The sequence below is a fragment of the Capra hircus genome, chromosome 12 (assembly GCF_001704415.2).
Source record: "Capra hircus breed San Clemente chromosome 12, ASM170441v1, whole genome shotgun sequence".
NCBI classification, from domain to species: domain Eukaryota; kingdom Metazoa; phylum Chordata; class Mammalia; order Artiodactyla; family Bovidae; genus Capra; species Capra hircus.
Genome location: NC_030819.1, coordinates 84,648,301 through 84,672,029, shown reverse-complemented (window position 1 = coordinate 84,672,029; position 23,729 = coordinate 84,648,301). Strand labels below are relative to the sequence as shown.

Here is a 23,729-nt window from a genome sequence, read left to right as displayed (position 1 = left end):
ATATGAGTAATCAGAACATGGTTTTATAAAAGAATGAAAGAATCCTAACATCTTAATTAATTGTTTGTGTCCCTTTGTTCCCTCCTTCCCATGACTATTATTTGTTCTTGAGTTCAATAGATAGACTGTGAAACATTTATATGAACCTGTTTGACACATCTTAATTTTTTTAACTTTCTTTACCAACAGTTTTTGTAAAAATAAGCCATAAATGTTCCAAACATTGTATTCAGTTTAAAGCAATTTACTAGCAATTTCTCAGACATGTCTTCTCTTAGAAATAAAAACAGCAAGAAAGGAGTGTTGTTAGGTAGAATTATAATTCATTTGGTAAAACAATGAACATTTGCAAAGTGCAAGATGAGTTAAATTTCATACAGACTGACTAATCATTTCTATTTCACTGTTTTGACTTAAACAAATATACCTAACTTTTAAAACAAAATTGAAAAAATTACTAGCCTTAAAATCAGGTTAGATGTGCTATGATTAAATGGGGTAAGTCTTTACTTCAAGAGATAATTCAGAGAAATACTTACATACACCAAAAGGCTGTTAAATCTTAACATGTACTTACTGTGCTCAAACTCTATTATCTTCATTTTGCAATTCTCTACAGTTAGTTAACCACATGGCTCACAATATATTAAAGAATGCTGCCCAAAAGTAAGAATTAAATAAGCTTATGATATGATCAGTAAATCAAATTGACTCTAATAATTGAAGATAATAGAAGAAAAACTATTTTGACAAAGAGATGATGAATCAAGAACTCTAAGTACATAATACTTTCTATGTTATCATTTATGGGTTTTTTGTACCCTACCAGTAAGGCTGAGGTCGCAGCTTGACCTTGGCTGTAGTTACAAATTACTCAAGCCTTTGCTCCTCCTGACTTGTCATTGAAACAGAGAAATGTTTGTGAGTTGGACTGCTGAGAGGTGTCTTGCTAGAGCCTTCTTCTGCCCTATGAGTTGATCTCCCTGGCACAGTGGTGGATCCAGGCATGAGGGCACAGCCTAAGCCTTGCTGTTTATGCCATCTTATCCCAGGAGAAGAACAAGTGACTCAAGATGAACCTATTGAAACTCCACCATGATCTGAAATTTCCTTCCACAATGATGATGAAACTGAGAGGAAATGGTCTTCAGCTTCTGCTCCCTCTGCCGCCCTGAAACCGCCCTGGCCAAGAGCACCGATAGCTTCAGATCGCCAGAGCTAAGTGTCCCTTTCCTCTTCTCTTCCTTAACTTCCCAGAAGCATTCAAAGCAACTGAATGGCTAGTCTCCCAGTTGACAATTTTGCCCTCTTGGCAAAGGACACCACACTCTACATTTCCCCTACTACACTGGCCATTTGCTCCGAGACATCTTGGCTGCTCTAAATTTGAGTACTCTAGGATTATTTCCCTGAAACTTTTTTTTCCTTCTATCTATGCTCTTACTCCAGAGACTCTTAAATGCAATAGATAAACACCATATACTTGATAATGGGACCCAAATCTTTGTCTCCAAGACTATCCTCTCATTTTTACCTATTTGATGTCTCTCTCAGATGTCTTTGAAATCTCAGACTGACCACGATAAAACATACTTTGTGATTCTCATACTGTATACATTCCCCAGCCTAAACTCCCCACTCAGATAATCTAATCTAATCAAGCTGTGATACCGATCATAGTCACAGGTCCTGCCCATAATCAAGTATAGTAGATTATACAGGGCGTGTACACTGACAGACAGGAATCTTGGGGATCATCTTAGAATTCTACCTAATTCTATTTGAAGTTAAGTATCTCAATTTTTATCCAGAAAGCATCCATAATGCCACTTGAATAATTCTTTTCTCAGTAGGTTTCAGGTTCCACATTTATCATATATTAATTTATAATGTGCATCTCAGTATCTATATGGCTCTATTTCTGGAATTTTATTGATGTGTATGAAGACTTTGTAATATTTTAATATCTAGTTTCATTTCAGTCATTCAGTCATGTCTGATTCTTTGAGACCCCATGGACTGCAGCACACCAGGCTTCCCTGTTCATCACCAACACCTGGAATTTACCCAAATTCATGTCCATTGAGTCAGTGATGCCATCCAACCATCTCATCCTTTGTCTTCCCCTTCTCCTCCCACCTTCAAACTTTCTGAGCATCAGGGTCTTTTCCAGTGAGTCAGTTCTTCACATAATGTGGCCAAAGTATTGCAGCTTCAGCTTCAGCATCAGCCCTTCCAATGAATATTCAGGACTGATTTCCTCTAAGATGGACTGGTTGGATCTCCTTGCAGTCCAAGGGACTCTCAAGAGTCTTCTCCAACACCACAGTTTGAAAGCATCAGTTCTTCGGTGCTCAACTTTCTTTATAGTCCAACTCTCACATCCAGTCATGACTACTGGAAAACCAGATAAGGTTAGTTCTGTCTATTCTTTTTTAAAAAGAATTTTAATATTTTATTCTTGATTTTTAATTTTCTATGTAAAATTTAGGAACAGCTTGTCTAGAAAAAAATTAATTTATTGTATTTTTATTAGGACCACATTAAATTAGCAAATCAATTTCGAGGAATCCGATTTGAATGCTAATCAAGCATACAATATGTCTTTTCATTAATTCAAGTGCTTTCTATATGTCTTTTCTTTGTATTTAAAAGTTTTATTCATAGAGACCTTGCAAACTTATGAAAAAAAATGGGTTTGGGGTTTTAATTTTTTCCACTCTTGGCATAGTTCCAATAGTTCCAATTGGAGTTATCTCTTTTTTAAGGTTATATGAAAGTCCTGTAAAATTGTCTGGACCTGGTAATGTTTTTAAAAGATCATGCTTTGACAACTGCTATATCTTTTTGAAAATTGGTCTGTTTATATATTCATCCTTTTTTATGGTAATTTATTCATTCTATCCAGGTTTTTCAATTTGTTTCCATGGAGCTAAGCAGAGTAATCTCAGAATTCTTGAATGTCCTCCCTTCTGTCATTACTTTCCTACTGTCATATTTCAATCTATATACTTATACTTTCCTTGTATTTTTCCTTCAGTTGATTCATTTATGTACTCTGTTATTTTCCAGAAATACTGAGGTTTGCATTTATTTATCACTTCAATTTTGTTTTTTTAATTCTTCTTTTATCTCTACTAATATATCCCTCTGTGTTTCTTAAGTTTATCTTGTGTTTCTTTTTCTAACTTTTTAAGTTGATAGCTTAATTCATTTATTTTTATTCCTTTTTTAAAGTAATATGAGTATTTAAGGCTATGTCTTTTTTGAGCACATACATATGGTTTTCATTATCTTTATCTTTGCATTTTAGAAATTCTTCAATTTCAATGAGTAGCTGTTATTTGACCCATGACTCAGATTGTTAAGAATTATTTATATTATCAGAAGCAAGAACTATTTTACTTTTTTTTGTTTCTAGTTTTATTTTATGGTGATCAAATACATTGATTGATGAACACGCTACTGTCTAATTGTAAACAGTATTCATGACAGCTTTATAGGCATTTGAAAACAGGATGTCTTTTTTTTTTCATGGACAGACTTCAAAATGGATAAATTGGATTTTTAAAATAATGTTTAGGTCTTTTAAGATCTTAGGATCCTATAGTAATGTATTTTTGGACATTTCTTTTTGTAATTTCTATCATTTATGCCTTATAAATGTTACTGCTAACTTGATTAGTGCATAGATCTTCATAACTTTTTTATGTGCAATGTCAATTATTCTCTTTGGCATAAAAAAGAACACTTTATATTACACCGTCTATCTTGACTTGACTTGACTATTTGATATTGACATCGCAAGACTTAATTTCAACTCTTTTGCAAATTTTACATATGTCTTCTGCATACAGTGGAAAGTTAAGTTTTGCTGTTTTATCTGAAAGTGTTTTTCTTTAAGTTGTGAGTTCACTCATTCATCTGTGAGCACATGACAGATGTGGTCGGCTTAGCTCTCTCATTATTTCTCTGGATTTGATGACCGCTGTTTCTAAATATTTCCAATGTAGTTTGTTTACTTTTGTGCAGATTTTTTGGTTTAAGAAGACCTGCTTTTTGCTTCTCTGTTTACCATTTTAAAAACAGTATTAATTCTCTATGAGAAATGATGAGAATATTATAGTATTTTCTAATCTTGTTTCCTTTCATCCCTTTGTCCCCCATTATGTCAATACAATTATATTTCTTACTGTTTGTTAAATTTTCTTTTACTTTCAGTATTTGCCTGTCAACTTAAAATAATATCTGGTGGCTTAGAGATACTGTATGTGCTCACTCAGTCATGTCCAACTCTTTGCAACCCCATGGACTGTAGCCCGCCAGGCACCTCTGTTCATGGGATTCTCCAGGCAAGAATACTGGAGTAGGTTGCCTTGCCCTCCTCCAGGGGTTTTTCCCAACCCAGGGATCAAATTTGAGTTTCTTATGTCTCCTGGTTGGGAGGCAGGGTTCTTTACCAGTAGTGCCACCTGGGAAGCTTCCAGTTTTGCCTGGAAATGTCTTCAAAGCATCACTTGCCCAGGCCATTCAGATCTCACCTCAACTTTCATTTTATTCTGGATTTAAGTGTATCTCCTTAGCTTCTTTATTTCTAAACTGTGAGAAAATACAATTTAGATCTATTTTCTGTCTCCCTAGACTCCTTATTTGTTTCAGTCTCATTATTAGTTCCATGGTTAAAATATTTCACTCTCATTCCAAGTTCTGATTCTATTGTTTCCCTGAAAGTTTGAAAGATTAGTCGCTCAGTTGTGTCCAACTATTTGCGACCCCATGAACTGTAGTCTACCAGGCTCCTCTGTCCATAGTCATTCTAAATTGATAAAGTTGATCTCCAATAATTTTCTCAGTAAGGGCCGTATATATATGGCCACATATATATTCCCTAGTGGCTCAGATGTTAAAGAATCTGCCTGTAATGCAGGAGACCCAGGTTTGATCCCTGGGTCAGTAAGATCCCCTGGAAGAGGGCATGGCAACCCACTCCAGTATTCTTACCCAAAGAATCCCATGGACAGAAGAGCTTGGTGGGCTATAGCCCACTGGGATTGCAAAGAGTCAGACACAACTAAAGTGACTTAACATGAACACACACACACACACACACACATATACATATATATATATATATATATATATATATACACATTCGTTTTCATATTTTTTTCCCATATGGATTACTACAGATTATTGAGTAGAGTTCCCTGTGCTATACAGTACAGCTTTGATAGCATCTTTTTTATGAATAGTAGTATGTATATGTTGATCTCAATCTCCTAATTTATCACTTGCCCTGGTGCATGTATATGTGTTCAGTCCTGTCTGACTCTCTGTAACCCTATGGGCTGTAGCCTGCCAGGCTAGGCTCCTCTGTCCATGGAATTCTCCAGCAAGAATACTGGAGTGGGTTTTCCTTTCCTGCTCCAGGGGAATCTTCCTGACTCAGGGATCGAACCTGCATCTCTGGTGTCTCCTGCATTCTCTTGCACTGGCAGGCATATTCTTTACTACTGAGCCACCTAGAAAGCTATCACTTGCCTCTATATTTCCCCTTTGGTAACCATAAGTTTGATTTTGAGGTCTGTAAATTTGTTTCTTTTTTGTAAAAAAAAAAAAAGTTCATTTGTTTCATTTTTATTAGATGCCACATGTAAGTGATACCATATAACAGTTGTCTTTCTTTGTCTAGTTTACTTCCCTTGGTACAATAATCTCCAGGTCCATCCATGTTGATGCAAGTGACATTATTTTTGTTTTTATGGCTGAGTAATATTCACTTGTATATATGTACCACGTCTTCATTATCCATACCCCTGTGGATGGACTTATAGGTTGCCTCCTTGTCCTGGCTACTGGAAAAAATTGTGCTGCAATGAATATTGGCATGTATGTATCTTTTCTAACTATGGTTTTCTTTGTAAATATGTCTAGGAGTGGGATTACTGGGTCATACAGTATGTCAGGTTTTAGTTTATTAAAAAACCTCCATACTGCTCCCCATAGTGGTTGTACCAATTCACATTCCCACCAACATTATAGGGGGGCTCCCTTCTCAACACACACCCTCTCCAGCATTTATAGTTTCTAGATTTTTTTGTTGATGGCCATTTGACCATTGTGAGATGATACCTCATTGCAGATTTTATTTGCATTTCTTTAATAATTAGCTGCGTTGGGCATCTTTGCAAGTGCTTTTTGGCCATCTGTATACCTTCTTTGGAGAAATGTCTATTTTGATCTTCTGCTCACTTTATGATTGAGTTATTTGCTTTTTTGACTGAGCTGCATGAGCTGTTTGTATATTTAGGAGATTAACCACTTATCTGTCACTTCATTTGCAAATATTTTCTCCCATTCTGAGAGTTTTCTTTTCACTTTGTTTATAGTTTCCTCTTCAGTGCAAAAGCCTTCAAGTTTAAGTAGGTCTCATTTGCTTATTTTTGTTTTTATTTTCATTATTCTAGCAGGTGGATCCAAAAACATACTGTTGCGATTTATGTCAGAGTGCTCTGCCTGTTTTCTTCTCGGAGTTTTCTAGTATCTACCCTTGCACTTAGGTCTTTAATCCATTTTGAGTTTACTTTTATGTGTGATGTTAAAAAGTACTCTAATTTCATTCTTTTATGTGTAACTGTCCAGTTTTACCACCACAACTTACTGAGGAGCCTGTCTTTTCTCCATTGTATATACTTGCCTCCTTTGTCAGAGATTAGTTGACCATAGGTGAAGGATTTTATTTCTGGATTTTCTATCCTATTGATCTATATTTTTGTTTTCGTGCTAGTACCATACTGTTTTGATTTCTGAAACTCTGCAGTATACAGAACATGATTCCTCCAGTTCTGTTTATCTTTCTCAAGATCACTTTCGCTATTTGGGATATTTTGTGTCTCCATAAAAATGTCAATTTTTTTTGTTTTATATATGTGAAAAATGGCATTGGTAATTTGATAGGGATTGCATTGAATCTATAGATTGTCTTGTGTACTATAGTCATTTTGACAATATTGATTCTTTCAATTCAAGAACATAGTATATATTTCCATTTGTTTGTGTCATCATTCATTTCTTTCATCAGCATCTTACAGTTTTCTGAGTACATATCTTTTACCTCCTTAAGTAGGTTTATTCCTATTTTATTCTTTTTGATGCAATGACAGATGGGATTGTTTCCTTAATTGCTCTTTCTGACCTTTCTTTGTTAGTATATATAAATGCAAGAGAATTTTCTGTGTTGATTTTGTATCCTGCAACTTTACTGAATTCCTTGATGACTTCTAGTAGTTTTCCGGTGACATCTTTAGGATCTACTATGTATAATATGTCATCTGCATACAGTGACAGTTTCACTTCTGCTCCAATTTGTATTCCTTTTATTTCTTTTATTCTCTGATTGCCATAGCTAGGGCTTTCAAAACTGTGTTGAATAAAAGTATGTGCGAGTGGACATACTTGTCTTGTTCCTGATCTTAGAGAAAATTGTTCCAATTTTTCTTCATCAAGAAGGGGTTTGTCATATATGGCCTTTATTATGCTGAGGGAGGTACCCTCTATGCTCACTTTCTGAAGAGTTTTTATCATAAATAGGTGTTGAATTTTGTCAAAAACTTTTCCTGCATCTATTGAGATGACCATATGGCTTTTGTTCTTAAATTTGTTAATGTGGCATACTACACAGATTGATTTGTATAGACTGAAAAATCTTTGTATTCTTAGGATAAATCCCACTTGATCATGGTGCAGAATCCTTTTAATATGTTGTTGAATTTGATTTTCTAGTATTTTATTGACAATTTTTTGTCTATGTTCATCAGTGACATTGGCCTATAATTTTCACTTTTGTGAGTCATCCTTGTTTGGTTTTCGTGATGGTGGCCTTGTAGAATGAGCTTAGGACTATTTTTTCCTCTGTAATTTTTAGGAAGAGTTTGAGAAGGATAGCTGTTAGTTCTTTTCTAAACATTTGATAGAATTTGCCTGTGAAACCATCTGGTCCTAGACTTTTGTTTGTGGGCATTTTTAAATCACAGTTTCAATTTCAGTGCTTGTGATTAGTCTATTCATTTTTTTCTATGTCTTCCTGATTCAGTTTTGAAAGGCTTTAGCTTTCTAAGGATTTATCTATTTTAGGTTGTTCATTTAATTGGCACATATTTGCTTTACAGTAATCTCTTATGATCCTTTTATTTCTGTGGTGTTTGTTGTCACTTCTCCTTTTTTATTTCTAATTTTATTGATTTAAACCCTCTCCCTTTTCTTCCTTGTTAAGTCTGGCTAAAGGTTGATCAATTTTGTCTATCTTTTCAAAGATTCAGTTTTATTTTTTAAAAAATGGATTGTAGTTACTTTACAATACTGTATTGGTTTCTGCTGTACAACGAAGTGAATCGGCTGTGTATATATATATATACACACACATACACACATATACTCCCTTTCTAGGATTTCCCTTCCACTTCCTCTATCTCATGGACAACACCATGGAGGTTGCTTCAAAAACTAAAAAATAGAGCTACTACATGACCCAGTAAATCTACTACTGGGCTTACACCTTGAGAAAACCATAATTCAAAAGGTACGTGCACCTCGATATTTATTGCAGCACTATTTACAATAACTACGACATGGGAGCAAAATGTGTCCGCTGGAGAAGGAAATGACAAACCACGCCAGTATTCTTGCCTTGAGAACCCCATGAATGGTATGAAAAGGCAAAAAGATAAGACACTGAAAGATAAACTCCCCACATCGGTAGGTGCCCATTATGCTACTGGACATCAGTAGAGAAATAACTCCAGAAAGAACGAAGAGGCAGAGCCAAACCTTAACCAACACCCAGCTGTGGATGAGACTGGTGATAGAAGCAAGATTCAATGCTGTAAAGAGTAATATTGCATAGGAACTTGGAATGTTAAGTTCATGAATCAAGGCAAATTGGAAGTGGTCAAACAGGAGATGGCAAGAATGAACATTGACATTTTAAGAATCAGCAAACTAAAATGGACTGGAATGGGTGAATTTAACTCAGATGGCCATTGTATCTACTACTGTGGGTAGGAATCCCTTAGAAGAAATGGAATAGCCATCATTGTCAACAAAAGAGTCCGGAATGCAGTACTTGAATGCAATCTCAAAAATGACAGAATGATCTCTGTTCATTTCCCAGGTAAACCATTCAATATCACAGTGATCCAAGTCTATGCCCCCACCAGTAATGCTGAAGAAGCTGAAACTGAATGTTGCTATGAAGACCTACAAGACCTGCTAGAACTAACTTCCCCAAAATATGTCCTTTTCATTATAGGGGACTGGAATACAAAAGTAGAAAGTCAAGAAACACCTGGAGTAACAGGCAAATTTGGCCTTGGAGTACAGAATGAAGCAGGGCAACAGCTATTAGAGTTTTGCCAAGAGAACGCACTGGTGATCTCAAACACCCTATTCCAACAACACAAGAGAAGACTCTACTCATGGTTATCACCAGATGGTCGACACTGAAATCAGATTGATTATATTCTTTGCAACCAAAGATAGAGAAGCTCTATACAGTCAGGAAAAACAAGACCAGGAGTTGACTGTAGCTCAGATCATGAAGTCCTTATTGCCAAATTCAGACTTAAATTGAACAAAGTAGGGAAAAAAACTAGGGCATTTACGTATGACTTAAATCAAATCCCTTATGATTATACATTGGAAGTGACAAATAGATTAATGGGATTAGATCTGTTAGACTGAAGAGCTATGGACAGAGGTTTGTGACATAGTACAGGAGGCTGTGATCAAGACCATTCCCAAGAAAAAGAAATACAAAAAGGCAAAATGGTTGTCTGAGGAGGTCTTACAAATAGCTGCGAAAAGAAGAGAAGTGAAAGGAGAAAAGGAAAGATATACCCATTTGAATGCAGAGATCCAAAGAATAGCAAGGAAAGAAGAAAGCCTTCCTCAGTGACCAATGCAAAGAAATACAGGAAAACAACAGAACGGGAAACAATAGAGATCTCTTCAAGAAAATTAGAGATATCAAGGGAATATTTCATGCAAAGATGAGCACAATAAAGGACAAAAACTGTATGGACCTAACAGAAAAGAAGATATTAAGAAGAGGTGGCAAGAATACAGAAGAACTATACCAAAAAGATCTTCATAACCCAGATAACCACAATCGTGTGATTACTCACCTAGAGCCAGACATCCTGGCATGTGAAGTCAACTGGGCCTTAGGAAGTGATCTAATTTCAACATCCATTGGATCATCCAAAAAGCAAGAGAGTTCCAGAAAAACATCTATTTCTGCTTTATTGACTATGCCAAAGCCTTTGACTTTGTGGATCACCACAAACTGGAAAATTGTGCTACAGATGGGAATACCAGACCATCTGAACTGCTTCTTTAGAAATCTGTATTCAGATCAGGAAGCAATAGTTAGAACTGGACATGGAACAACAGACTGATTCCAAATAGGGAAAGGAGTACGTCAAGGCTGTATAATGTCACCCTGCTTATTTAAATTATATGCAGAATACATTATGAGAAATGCTGGGTTGGATGAAAGACAAGCTGGAATCAAGACTGTCAGGAGAAATATCAGTAACCTCAGATATGCAGATGACACCACCCTTATGGCAGAAAGTGAAGAACTAAAGAGCCTCTTTATGAAAGTGAAAGAGGAGAGTGAAAATTTTGGCTTAAAGTTCAACATTCAGAAAACTAAAATCGTGGCATCTGGTCCCATCACTTCATGGAAAATAGATGGGGAAACAGTGAAAACAGTGACAGACTTTATTTTGGGGGGCTCCAAAATCACTACAGATGGTGATTGCAGCCATGAAATTAAAAGACAATTGCTCCTTGGAAGAAAAGCTATGACCAACCTAGACAGCATATTGAAAAGCAGAGACATTACTTTGCCCACAAAGGTCCATCTAGTCAAGGCTATGGTTTTTCCAGTGGTCATGTATGGATGTGAGGGTTGGACAATAAAGAAAGCTGAGCACCAAAGAATTGATGCTTTTGAACTGCGGTGTTGGAGAAGACTTTTGAGAGTCCCTTGGACTGCAAGCAGATCCAACCAGTCCCTACTAAAGGAAATCAATCCTGAATGTTCATTGGAAGGACTGATGTTGAAGCTGAAACTCCAATCCTTTGGCCACCTGATGCGAAGAACTGACTCATTTGAAAAGATCCTGATGCTGAGAAGGATTGAAGGCGGGAGAGGAAGGGGGTGACAGAGGATGAGATGGCTGGGTGGCATCACCGACTCGATGTACATGAGTTCGAGTGAATCCAGGAGTTGGTGATGGACAGGGAGGCCTAGCGTGCGGCAGTTCATGGGGTCCCAAAGATTGGGACATGACTGAGTGACTGAACTGAACTGAGGATATGGAAGCAACTAAATGTTCAAAGAACCAGCTTTTAATTTTAATGATCTTTGCTATTGTTTTGTGTGTATGCCTGTTTGTGTTTTATCTATATTTATTTCTTCTGTTCTTTATGAATTCTTTTCTTTTACTAATTTTGGTTTTGTTTGTTCTTCTTTCTCTGGTTACTTTAGGTGTGGGATTAGGTTGTGTACTTGAGATTTTTCTTATTTCCTGAGGTAAGAGTGTATTGCTATAAACGTCCCTCTTAGAAATGCTTTTCCTGTGTCCTATAGGTTTTGGGTCATCGTGTTTTCATTGTCGTTTGTCTCTAGATATTTATTGATTTCTTCTTTTATTTCGTCAGTGATCCATTGGTTATTTTTTATTACTTATTATTTTTGTATTTTTTATTACTTTTTTCTATTTTCTTTTTTTTAAGGCACTGCCATATCATCCTGCATTTTTTCTTTTACCTTAAAAATACTCACATATAGTGCTCCTTTGTGGTTTCTCTGTTATTAGAGTTGACTTAAGATATTATATGTTTTAAGTGTGCAGCATAGTGATTCACAATTTTTATAGATTATACCCCTTTTAACGTTATTATAAAATATTAGCTGTGTTCCCTGTCCTGTACAATATATCCTTGTGGCTTATGTTTCACACATAATAGTTTTATCCTCTTAATCCTCTTCTCACAGCTTGATCCTCTCCCTTCCCTCTCCCAGTGGTAACCACTGCTTTGTTCCTTATATCTGTGAATCAGTTTCTGTTTTGAGATATTAATCCTTTTGTTTTATTTTTCAAATTCCACATATATGTGATAACATAGGGTATTTGTCTTTCTCTGTATGAATTATCTCATTAAGCATAATGTTCCAGATTCATTCATGCTGTTGCGTGTGTAGTCAGATCCTGGCCCCTGTGGTGGATAGCGTGGTGTCCTGTGGTGGTCTTGAGCTTAGAGAGTCTTAGGGCACCCTGCCTTGTGTAGTTGGCACTGTCTTCACCGAGCAATTTGCCTGACCTGAAGCATTTACAGTGCATGTGCCAAGAAGCTGGTGGGAGGGGCTAGGTCCCAGTGCTCCTAAGCTAGAGGGAGGATTCCAAAATGGCCCTTGCCAGCACCAGGAGCTCTGTGGTGAACAAGCTCTCAAAATGGCTGCCTCCAACAACTGTTCCCTAGGTTAGTTCCCTTTGCTTCCTGCATCCATGGGAGATTGTCCAGGATTAGCAGGTATCTGACCCTTTCAAACTACTAATGCTTCTACTCTGGCTCCCAGAGCACTCAAGGATTTGTGTGTGCCTGTTAAGAATGAAGTCTCTATTTCCAACAACCTTATGGCTCTCCTGAAAGAAAGCTCTCCTGGCCATCAAAGCTAAATGTTCTGGGGGATCATTTTCCTGGTTCAGGACCCCCAGACCAGAGAATCTCATGTGGAACTTGGACCCACTTTTCCTTTGGGAGATCATCTGCAATTGTAATTATCCTCTCATTGTGGGTTGCCCTCTTAGGAGTACAGATGCTGACTGTACTGCGACGAGCTTCCCAGGTGATGCTCATGGTAAAAAACCCACCTGCAATGCAGGAGATATTAGAGATATAGCTTTGATCCCTGCATCTGGAAGATCCCCTGTAAAAAGAAATGGCTACCCACTCCAGTATTCTTGCCTAGAGAATCCCACAAACAGAGGAACCTGGTGGTCTACAGTTTATGGGGTCACCAAAGGTCAGACACAGCTGAACTAATTTTTAAAGCACGGTACACATACTGCGATTCCACTCTTCCTATCTGTCCCATTATGATTTCTTCTTTATATCTTTGGTTGAAGATCTTTTCTGATGGATTTCCATCTTTCTCATCAATAGTTGCTCTATCAGTTCAGCTCAGTACAGTCACTCAGTCCTGTCTGACTCTTTGTGACCCCATGAATCACAGCACGCCTGGCCTCCCTGTCCATCACTAACTCCGGGAGTTCACTCAGACTCATGTCTATCAAGTCGGTGATGCCATCCAGCCATCTCATCCTCTGTCGCCCTCTTCTCCTCCTCTGTAGCCCCCATCTCCTCCTGCCCCCAATCTCTCTCAACATCAGAGTCTTTTTCAATGAGTCAACTCTTCGCATGAGGTGGCCAAAGTATTGGAGTTTTCAACTTCAGCATCAATCCTTCCAATGAACACCCAGGACTGATCTCCTTTAGGATGGACTGGTTGGATCTCCTTGCAGTCCAAGGGACTCTCAAAAGTCTTCTCCAACACCACAATTCAAAAGCATCCATTCTTCAGCACTCAGCTTTCTTCACAGTCCAGCTCTCACATCCATACATGACCACTGGAAAAACCATAGCCCTGACTAGACGGACCTTTGTGAGCAAAGTAATATCTCTGCTTTTGAATATGCTGTCTAGGTTGGTCATAAGTTTCCTTCCAAGGGGTAAGTGTCTTTTGATTTCATGGCTGCAATCACCATCTGCAATGACTTTGGAGCCAAAAAAATAAAATAAAATAAAATAAAATAAAGTCTGACATTGTTTCCACTGTTTCCCCTTCTATTTCCCATCAAGTGATGGGACCAGATGGCACGATCTTAGTTTCCTGACTGTTGAACTTTAAGCCAACTTTTTCACTCTCCTCTTTCACTTTCATCAAGAGGCTTTTTAGTTCTTCTTCACTTTCTGCCATAAGGGTGGTGTCATCTGCATACCTGAGGTTATTGATATTTCTCCCGGCAATCTTGATTCCAGCTTGTTTCTTCCAGCCCAGCGTTTCTCATGATGTACTCTGCATATAAGTTAAATAAACAGGGTGACAATATACAGCCTTGACGTACTCCTTTTCCTAATTTGGAACCAGTCTGTTGTTCCATGTCCTGTTCTAACTGTTGCTTCCTGACCTGCATAGAGGTTTCTCAAGAGGCAGGTCAGGGGGTCTGGTATTCCCTTCTTTTTCAGAATTTTCCACAGTTTATTGTGATCCACACAGTCAAAGGCTTTGGCATAGTCAATAAAGGAGAAATAGATGTTTTTCTGGAACTCTCTTGCTTTTTCCATGATCCAGCAGATGTTGGCAATTTGATCTCTGGTTCCTCTGCCTTTTCTGAAATCAACTTGAACATCTGGAAGTTCACTGTTCACGTACTGCTGAAGCCTGGCTTGGAGAATTTTGAGCATTACTTTACTAGCATGTGAGATGAGTCCAATTGTGTGGTAGTTCGAGCATTCTTTTGCATTGCCTTTCTTTGAAATTGGAATGAAAACTGACTTTTCCACTCCTGTGGCCACAGCTGAATTTTCCAAATTTGCTGGCATATTGAGTGCAGCACTTTCACAGCATCATCTTTCAGGATTTGAAATAGCTCAACTGGAATCCCATCACCTTCACAAGCTTTGTTCATAGTGATGCTTTCTAAGGCCAACTTGACTTCACATTCCAGGATGTCTGGCTCTAAGTGAGTGATCACACGGTCGTGATTATCTTGGTTGTGAATTTCTTTTTTGTACAGTTCTTCTGTGGATTCTTGCCACCTCTTCTTAATATCTTCTGCTTCTGTTAGGTCCAGACCATTTCTGTCTTTTATTGAGCCCATCTTTGCATGAAATGTTCCCTTGGTATCACTAATTTTCTTGAAGAGATCTCCAGTCTTTCCCACTCTATTGTTTTCCTCTATTTCTTTGCATTGATCGCTGAGGAACGCTTTCTTATCTCTCGTTGCTATTCTTTGGAACTCCACATTCAGATGCTTATATCTTTTCTTTTCTCCTTTGCTTTTCACTTCTCTTCTTTTCACAGCTATTAGTAAGACCTCCCCAGACAGCCGTTTTTCTTTTTTGCGTTTCTTTTCCATGGCGATGGTCTTGATCCTTGTCTCATGTACAATGTCACGAACCTCTCTCCATAGTTCATCAGGCGCTCTGTCTGTCAGATCTAGTCCCTTAAATCTATTTCTCACTTCCACTGTATAATCATAAGGGATTTGATTTAGGTCATACCTGAATGGTCTAGTGGTTTTCCCCACTTTCCTCAATTTAAGCCTGAATTTGGCAATAAGGACTTCATGATCTGAGCCACAGTCAGCTCCCAGTCTTGTTTTTGCTGACTGTATAGAGCTTCTCCATCTTTGGCTCCAAAGAATATAATCAATCTGATTTCAGTGTTGACCATCTGGTGATGTCCATGTGTAGAGTATTCTCTTGTGTTGTTGGAAGAGGGTGTTTGTTATGACGAGTGCATTCTCTTGGCAAAACTATTAGCCTTTGCCCTGCTTCATTCTGTACTCCAAGGCCAAATTTGCCTGTTACTCCAGGTGTTTCCTGACTTTCTACTTTTGCATTCCCGTCCCCTACAATGAAAAGTACATATTTTTTGAGTGTTGGTTCTAAAATGTCTTGGAGGTCTTCATAGAACCATTCAGCTTCAGCTTCTTCAGCATTACTGGTTGGGGCATAGACTTGGATTACTGTGATATTGAATGATTTGCCTTGGAAATGAACAGAGATCATTCTGTCATTTTTGAGATTGCATCCAAGTACAGCATTTCAGACTCTTTTGTTGACAATGATGGCTACTCCATTTCTTCTAAGGGATTCCTGCCCACAGTAGTAGATATAATGGTCATCTAAGTTAAATTCACCCATTCCAGTCCATTTTAGTTTGCTGATTCCTAGAATGTTGACGTTCACTCTTGCCATCTCTTGTTTGACCACTTCCAGTTTGCTTGATTCATGGACCTGACATTCCAGGTTCCTATGCAATATTGCTCTTTACAGCATCAGACCTTGCTTCTATCACCAGTCACATTCACAACTGGGTATTGTTTTTGCTTTGACTCCATCCTTTCTTTCTTTCTGGAGTTATTTCGCCACTGATCTCCAGTAACATGTTGGGCACCTACCATCCCAGGGAGTTCCCCTTTCAGTATCCTATCATTTTGCCTTTTCATACTGTTCATGGGGTTCTCAAGGCAAGAATACTGAAGTGGTTTGCCATTCCCTTCTCCAGCGGACCACATTCTGTCAGACCTCTCCACCATGACCCTCCCTTCTTGGGTGGCCCCACACGCCATGGCTTAGTTTCATTGAGTTAGACAAGGCTGTGGTATGTGTGATCACATTGGCTAGTTTTCTGTGATTTATGGACTGCTGGATGTGACAGACCGTGCAGAAGCTTGGCCGAGAACAGCCACCCCTCTCCCAAGGTCAGCGGCGGCAACCAAAAGTGCCAGGATGCAGCACGGGAGTGGCCGCGAGGAGCTACCCCACGTCCGAGGTCAGGGGCGGTGGCCGAGATGAGCTACCACACTCCCGAGGTCAGAGGCTGCGGCTGAGACAAGGTACCACACTCCCGAGGTCAGGGGCAGTGGTCAAGAGGACCTACCTCATGCTGGAGGTCAGGGGAGGCGACCAAGAGGAGCAACCCCACATCCAAGGAGCGGTGGCGGTTGGGCGGGGAGGGCCGAGAGGAGCTACTCCACATCCAAGGTCAGAAGGGGTGGCCATGAGGAGATACCCCTCGTCCAAGGAAAGGAGCAGCGGCTGCGCTTTGCTGCAGGAGCCGTGAAGAGATACCCCACATCCAAGGGAAGAGAAACACAAGTAAAAAGGTAGGTGTTGCAAGAGGGCATCAGAAGGCAGACACACTGAAACCATAATCACAGAAAACTAGCCAATCTGATCACAGAGTTGCTCTATAAATAGTTGTAATTTTGATGTGCTCATGGATGGAGGTGAGCTCAAGATCTTTGTACTCAACTAAGTTCATTTTGAGAGAGTCAGTTCTTAAGTAGGTTGATAAGAAATCTGGGGTCCCCTAGGAGGAGAAAGGGGTCTGGGACTCTCAAGAAGGAGAAAAGGACAAACTTTGTTTCTACATTCCTTCATCTTAATCACATAAAATGTTTTTTTCTTTAAGCCCAGAACTGATGATTACACAATAAAATAACTCATCTTAAACTCTGTACTAAGGATTATATAACAACTGTGTATCCTGCTTAAGGGAATATTTCTCCTTCTTAAGACTCTTCTGATTAATCCTGTCTTCTTAAAATATATATTGTGGGAGTGGGTCTGGTAAGACCCTTACAACCTTGAGACATTCTTTTGATTTACTGTAATATCCAATTGAAAAATTATGTAACTCCCTTGCTAAGATCAGCGAGGGGGGCACTTGCCATCCCCCTTCTGATGTCTACATCAAAAGCTTTCTCTGTCCCTTGTTCACTTTAATAAAACTCTGCTACACAAAAGCTCTTGAGTGATCAAGCCTGGTCCCTGGTCCCAAAGCCAAATCTTCTTCCAAGATTACAGATCTGACATCATTCACTGTAAGCTATCAATTTCTTTGTGGTTTATTTCACAGAAATAATTATTTCTTTTACCATTAAAAAATATTCACCATGAAGTGCTTACTACCAAGTATCAACTATTCCATGGCATTATTTTTGGAAAGCATTCTGTTCTGATATCAAGAATCATTTTTATCTTTTTTCCATAGTATCTTTTAGTCAATTCTGTATAAGTATATTTTTCTGATCAACAGTTTCAATGAGTGAGATTTACCTGCAGTTGATTCCTATGGACAGGTTCAGAGTGTTGCAACTAATACCACTGCAACTACACTGCCAACCCATGCTCAACTACACTTTGACCCATGCTCACAATTTGACCCATGCTCTTATTTTTATCTTCATCCTATCCGAATCCTATGAACCAGATAGGCTAATTATTATACCCATTTTTCAGAGGAGGATATTTGAGATCAAACAGATTGTAAAATGTTTCCAAGTATTAAGTGATTAGAACCTAGTCCCCAAGCCTAGGCCTCACTACCAAGTATTTACCTCTTGGCAATGAGACATAACTTTTGTTACCATTAGGAAATGACTCAGTAAAAGAGTAAATTTATTGTTTATTTTCTTTTTATTTGAACTTTAAAATTATATAGAATTTGGGATGTTCTAAAGTAAATAGTTCCTTAGTTTACATTAATAAAATATATTTCCTGTTCAGTGGATAATTAGCTGGTTATTCAACTTCATGGGTCTCAGAGTCTTTACTTTTATAGTGTCTAGGCTTAAACTCAAATATCTAAAACTAGTATTCAGTGAGACTAATTCTCAACACATACTGAACTGAAACAAAACCAGGACATCTTGAATCAAATGCAAGACCGACTCACAAAATGAGACTTTCATAATTCTACATTTCTGCAAGTATAACTGATCTAAAGGACCCCCACCCCCCATACCCTGTCATCAATGGGTCATTCTCAGCCTTAGTCCTCCACCTGGCACAACAGGGAGCATTTCAAAGTTAAAGTTAAAAAAAAAAAAAAAAACCCAAAGTCTGAGGTGATTCCATGGGACAGAGACTGGGGGACCCTCTGCTTCTTTTCTTTTCCTTCCATTTTGTTCTCCCCTCTATGTCTCACCCTCATTGCCTTTCCTTGATATAACATTGATGACTGTTGAATGTCTTTGACTCAGCCACCGTGTGCCTACCACATGCCAACACAATGGTAAATGCCGGAGTTACAACCGAGAAGTAACTCTTGTTGAAATGTTATAAAACTTTGATCTACTCTGAGGAAAAAAGCTATGGAAATTTAATCAATAAAGTAGGGAGGCTGTTGTATTATAGCTTATTGTTATCTCCAATCTGGAAATGTAACAACAAACATACTTTGTGGTATACACAGTTTTTATTTATTACATATCATTTTCTCCCCCAGCCAGATTTGTGGCTTATAAAAATAACTAAATATTTGCTTACAAATTGTTATAATGAAAATTGGAAGTCTGCTGCAATAAGATTCATGGTCACAATAACTTTGAAAGCATTTGTTTGCATTTGGAGTGCGGGGGAATAATTTAAATTTAAATTTTTTGCATAAATTATTTATATGTTGAGTCCAAGATGCAATGGAATTATGACAACATTTTTTTAGAAGTGAGGCAGAAGTTTAAAATTTACAAATAACTGTACATTTTGGTGGCACTAGATATAGTTTTCTAGAAAGCTGTATTTTTTGTTGTTGTTGTTTGAAAAGCAGTTAGTTGTTTTCACTCTCTCTAACAGATGGAACCAAAGCATTGTGAACATTTTCATTAAAACAGAAAATAAGCTATGAAAGAAGTGTCACATTGCCAAGTATTCATCCTGCAAATTAAATTCTACAACTTAGCAGGTGGTTTAAGTTCCCTTTAGAAATTTAAATCAGCTTATTTTATTTATCTTTAACAGAGACACAGGTTCACTGCTGTATTCACTTACACAGAATCTGCATGTTTCTTAGACTTGACAGTTAGGAAAATATTTGCCAATTCTCACTCAAAATGGCTCAGAAATGCCACAGTCATATGGTTGAGTCTTTGATTTCCTTCACTATTAAAGCTTACTATTTGTCTCTGGAATGAGTTGCAAGGCCTGATAGATCCAAAAATTTAAAGCCCCACACTCTGTATGTACTTTTTAAAACCATTTTTATATATATTATCATTCAGGCACTGGACTATACTATCCAGTATAGAAATTTTCATTATTAGACAGTAATCACTATGGACAGAAAGTTTGTGTCACAAAATTCATATGTTGGATCCTAATTCCAATGTGATGGTATTTGAAGTTGGAGCCCCTGGGAAATGATTAGGTCATGAGAATGAAACCCTCATAATGGGATTAGTGTCCTCATGAAAAAGGCTCCAGACCCCTCCTCTCTGCTTCTGCCTTGTGGGAACACAGTGAGAAGGCATCATCTATGAACCAGGATCTGAGCTCTCATCAGGCACTGAATCTCCTGGCACCCTGATCTTGAACTACCCAGCCTCTAGAATGGTGAGGAATAAGTTTCTGTTGTTCATTAGCTACCCAGTCTATGGGCTTACCTGGGGGCTCAGATGGTAAAGCCCCTGTCTGCAATGCAGGAGAGCCGGGTTCAATCCCTGGGTTGGGAAGATCCACTGAAGAAGAAAATGGCAGCCCACTCCAGTAGTCCTGCCTGGAAAATCCCATGGATGGAAGAGCCTGTTAGGCTACAATCCACAGGGTCACAAACCGTCAGACACGACGGTTCAGTTCAGTTTAGTCGCTCAGTCATGTCCAACTCTGCGACTCCATGAATTGCAGCACACCAGGACTCCCTGTCCATCACCAACACCTGGAGTTCACCCAAACTCATGTCCATCGAGTCGGTGATGCCATCCAACCATCTCATCCTCTGTCGTCCCCTTCTCCTCCTGCCGGGGTCCAGCCCCGGTGGATCCAGGGTGATTCGAAGGTGGGGATGGAGTCGGCGTCCTTGGAAAAATACATATTTAATTACAGATCTATAGAGAGATTAGAAATGGATAGTTTGGTAGGAAAATTAGTGGAGAAAAAGAGGCTGAATAACTTGGAATTCAGCCAGAGAAATGGGGAGCAATAAAGAAGCGACATAGGGGTATCAGTCTTTCTGGAAACTGATCCGATTTCAGTATTTTTGAGTTTGCTTATATACCTTTTGTTACATATAGGGATGAATACAGAGTCATGCAGGGGTCAGCAGTCCTGACCTTTATCAAAATCAGGTGCTTCACATAAATGTATAAAAAAAGGTCTTAGGGATATTACATCATCTTCTGGCCATGAGTGAGACCTGCTGACATTTTATGATCCTTTCTTTCTGATAACCAAAAACTTATTTTTTCCAAGGGTGTTTTTTCTTAAACCAGGCACCACCCTCCAAATAAACTTGCATTCCTATACAGTGAGGGTGTAGTGAGTTACAATCAAGAAAGGAATTTATTTAACCCAAGGTTAACATGATTAATCTTAAAGGTTAATACTTATTTCTCCTATATGCTTAAAGGTTAGTACTTATTTCCCCTAAATGCTAGTTATAATAATTATAACAGCAGGGAACATGGAGATTTAGCAGCAAACATCAGCCCAACAAGTGAAAATCCTTTCATCAATGTTCCCCTTAAGATCTATTTAGTCTTAAGATAGTGATAAAGTTACATTTTTACATAGCAAGGACACAGTGATTTATAACAAAGTACAGTGATCTATTACATAGAGAATATTCCTTAACTCAAAAAGTCTAGTATTGCTAACCTCAAAACTACTATATTTCCTTTTCTATATTCCAAATACATTGATTCATATATTCCCAGGTGCCTAAGGATATGGAGGCCTGGCGGCAATCATTGACTCAACAATGAGAAAAGCCCTATGCTAATTAAGACTCTCAAAATACTCCAAAACTCTCAGTGCTGTTTATGGTTAAGAGGTAGTAAACAATCATGTGGCAGGAGTATGGATAATCCTGTCACACAAGCTAGTCTGTCAGCAGAGAGGTTTGACCTGAGACATCCTTGTCCCACCCAGGGTAGGAAATTAGCAGCAATTATTGGCACAACAAATGAAAAACCCTTCACCAATATTACTCCTAACCAACCCACTATACTAATAATTTCCAACTCCCCAAAAGAATTTGCCTTTAGTAAGTCTAAACATCTCATGCCTCTCAGATTGGGAGGCTGTAAACAATCACATGTGGCCAGACGAACCTATACAGGAGGGCTAGATAACCTTCAGAGGAGTCCATAAGCTGAAACACTCTTGTCACACCCAGGAATTTTTATTGCCTTGGAGCTGCACGTTTACTCCTTTTGAAGAAAAACGATTATAGGGGAGAGCCCCCCGTAAAGTCAGAGGTGTAGGTGAGAGCATAAAACAGACTCTGGTTTTGGGGTAGATGCTCGGGAACAGGGGGTTTCCTGAGGCTTGATCACGCCTTTGCATATGCCAAGCCTCCTTCCTCATGACCTTTGCCATGGGCAGAGTTCCTCACGCTGGCCCCCGGCATCCTCCTGCCCCCAATCCCTCCCAGCATCACAGTCTTTTCCAATGAGTCAACTCTTCTCATGAGGTGGCCAAAGTATTGGAGTTTCAGCTTCAGCATCAGTCCTTCCAATGAACACTCAGGACTGATCTCCTTTAGAATGGAATGGTTAGATCTCCTTGCAGTCCAAGGGACTCTCAAGAGTCTTCTCCAATACCACAGTTCAAAAGCATCAATTCTTTGGTGCTCAGCTTTTTTCACATTCCAACTCTCACATCCATATAGGACCATTGGAAAAACCATAGCCTTGACTAGATGGACCTTTGTTGGCAAAGTAATGTCTCTGCTTTTGAATATGCTATGTAGATTGGTCATAACTTTTCTTCCAAGGAGTAAACGTCTTTTAATTTTATGGCTGCAATCACCATCTGCAGTGATTTTGGAGCCCAAAAAAAATAAAAGTCTGACACTGTTTCTATTGTTTCCCCATCTATTTCCCATCAAGTGATGGGACCAGATGCCATGATCTTTGTTTTCCGAATGTTGAGCTTTAAGCCAACTTTTTCACTCTCCACTTTCACTTTCATCAAGAGGCTTTTTAGTTCCTCTTCACTTTCTGCCATAAGGGTGGTGTCATCTGCATATCTGAGGTTATTGATATTTCTCCTGGCAATCTTGATTCCAGCTTGTGTTTCTTCCAACCCAGGGTTTCTCATGATGTACTCTGCATAGAAGTTAAATAAGCAGGGTGACAATATACAGCCCTGACATACTCCTTTTCCTATTTGGAACCAGTCTGTTGTTCCATGTCCAGTTCTAACTGTTGCTTCCTGACCTGCATAGAGGTTTCTCAAGAGGCAGGTCAAGTGGTCTGGTATTCCCCTCTCTTTCAGAATTTTCCACAGTTTATTGTGATCCACACAGTCACAGGCTTTGGCTTAGTTAATAAAGCAAAAATAGATGTTTTCCTGGAACTCTCTTATTTGTTCCATGATTCAGCAGATGCTGGCAATTTGATCTCTGGTTCCTCTATCTTTTCTAAAACCAACTTGAACATCTGGAATTTCACGGTTCATGTACTGCTGAAGCCTGACTTGGAGAATTTTAAGTGTTACTTTACTAGCGTGTGAGATGAGTGCAATGGTGTGGTAGTTCGAGCATTCTTTTGCATTGCCTTCCTTTGGGATTGGAATGAAAACTGACCTTTTCCAGTCCTGTGGCCACTGCTGAGTTTCCAGATTTTCTGGCATATTGAGTGCAGCACTTTCACAGCATCATCTTTCAGGACTTAAAATAGCTCCACTGGAATTCCATCACCTTCACTAGCTTTGTTCACAGTGATGCTTTCTAAGGCCCATTTGACTTCACATTCCAGGATGTCTGGCTCTAGGTGAGCGATCACACCATCATGATTATCTGAGTCGTGAAGATCTTTTTTGTACAATTCTTCTGTGTATTCTTGCCACCGCTTCTTAATATCTTCTGCATCTGTTAGGTCCATACCATTTCTGTCCTTTATTGAGCCCATCTTTGCATGAAATGTTCT

At 38.7% G+C, this 23,729-nt stretch overlaps 1 pseudogene; it reads left to right on the top strand.

Moving 5' to 3' along the window:
- LOC102169486 overlaps positions 1-23,729 on the top strand; it is a 66,672-nt pseudogene that overhangs the window by 22,593 nt on the left and 20,350 nt on the right.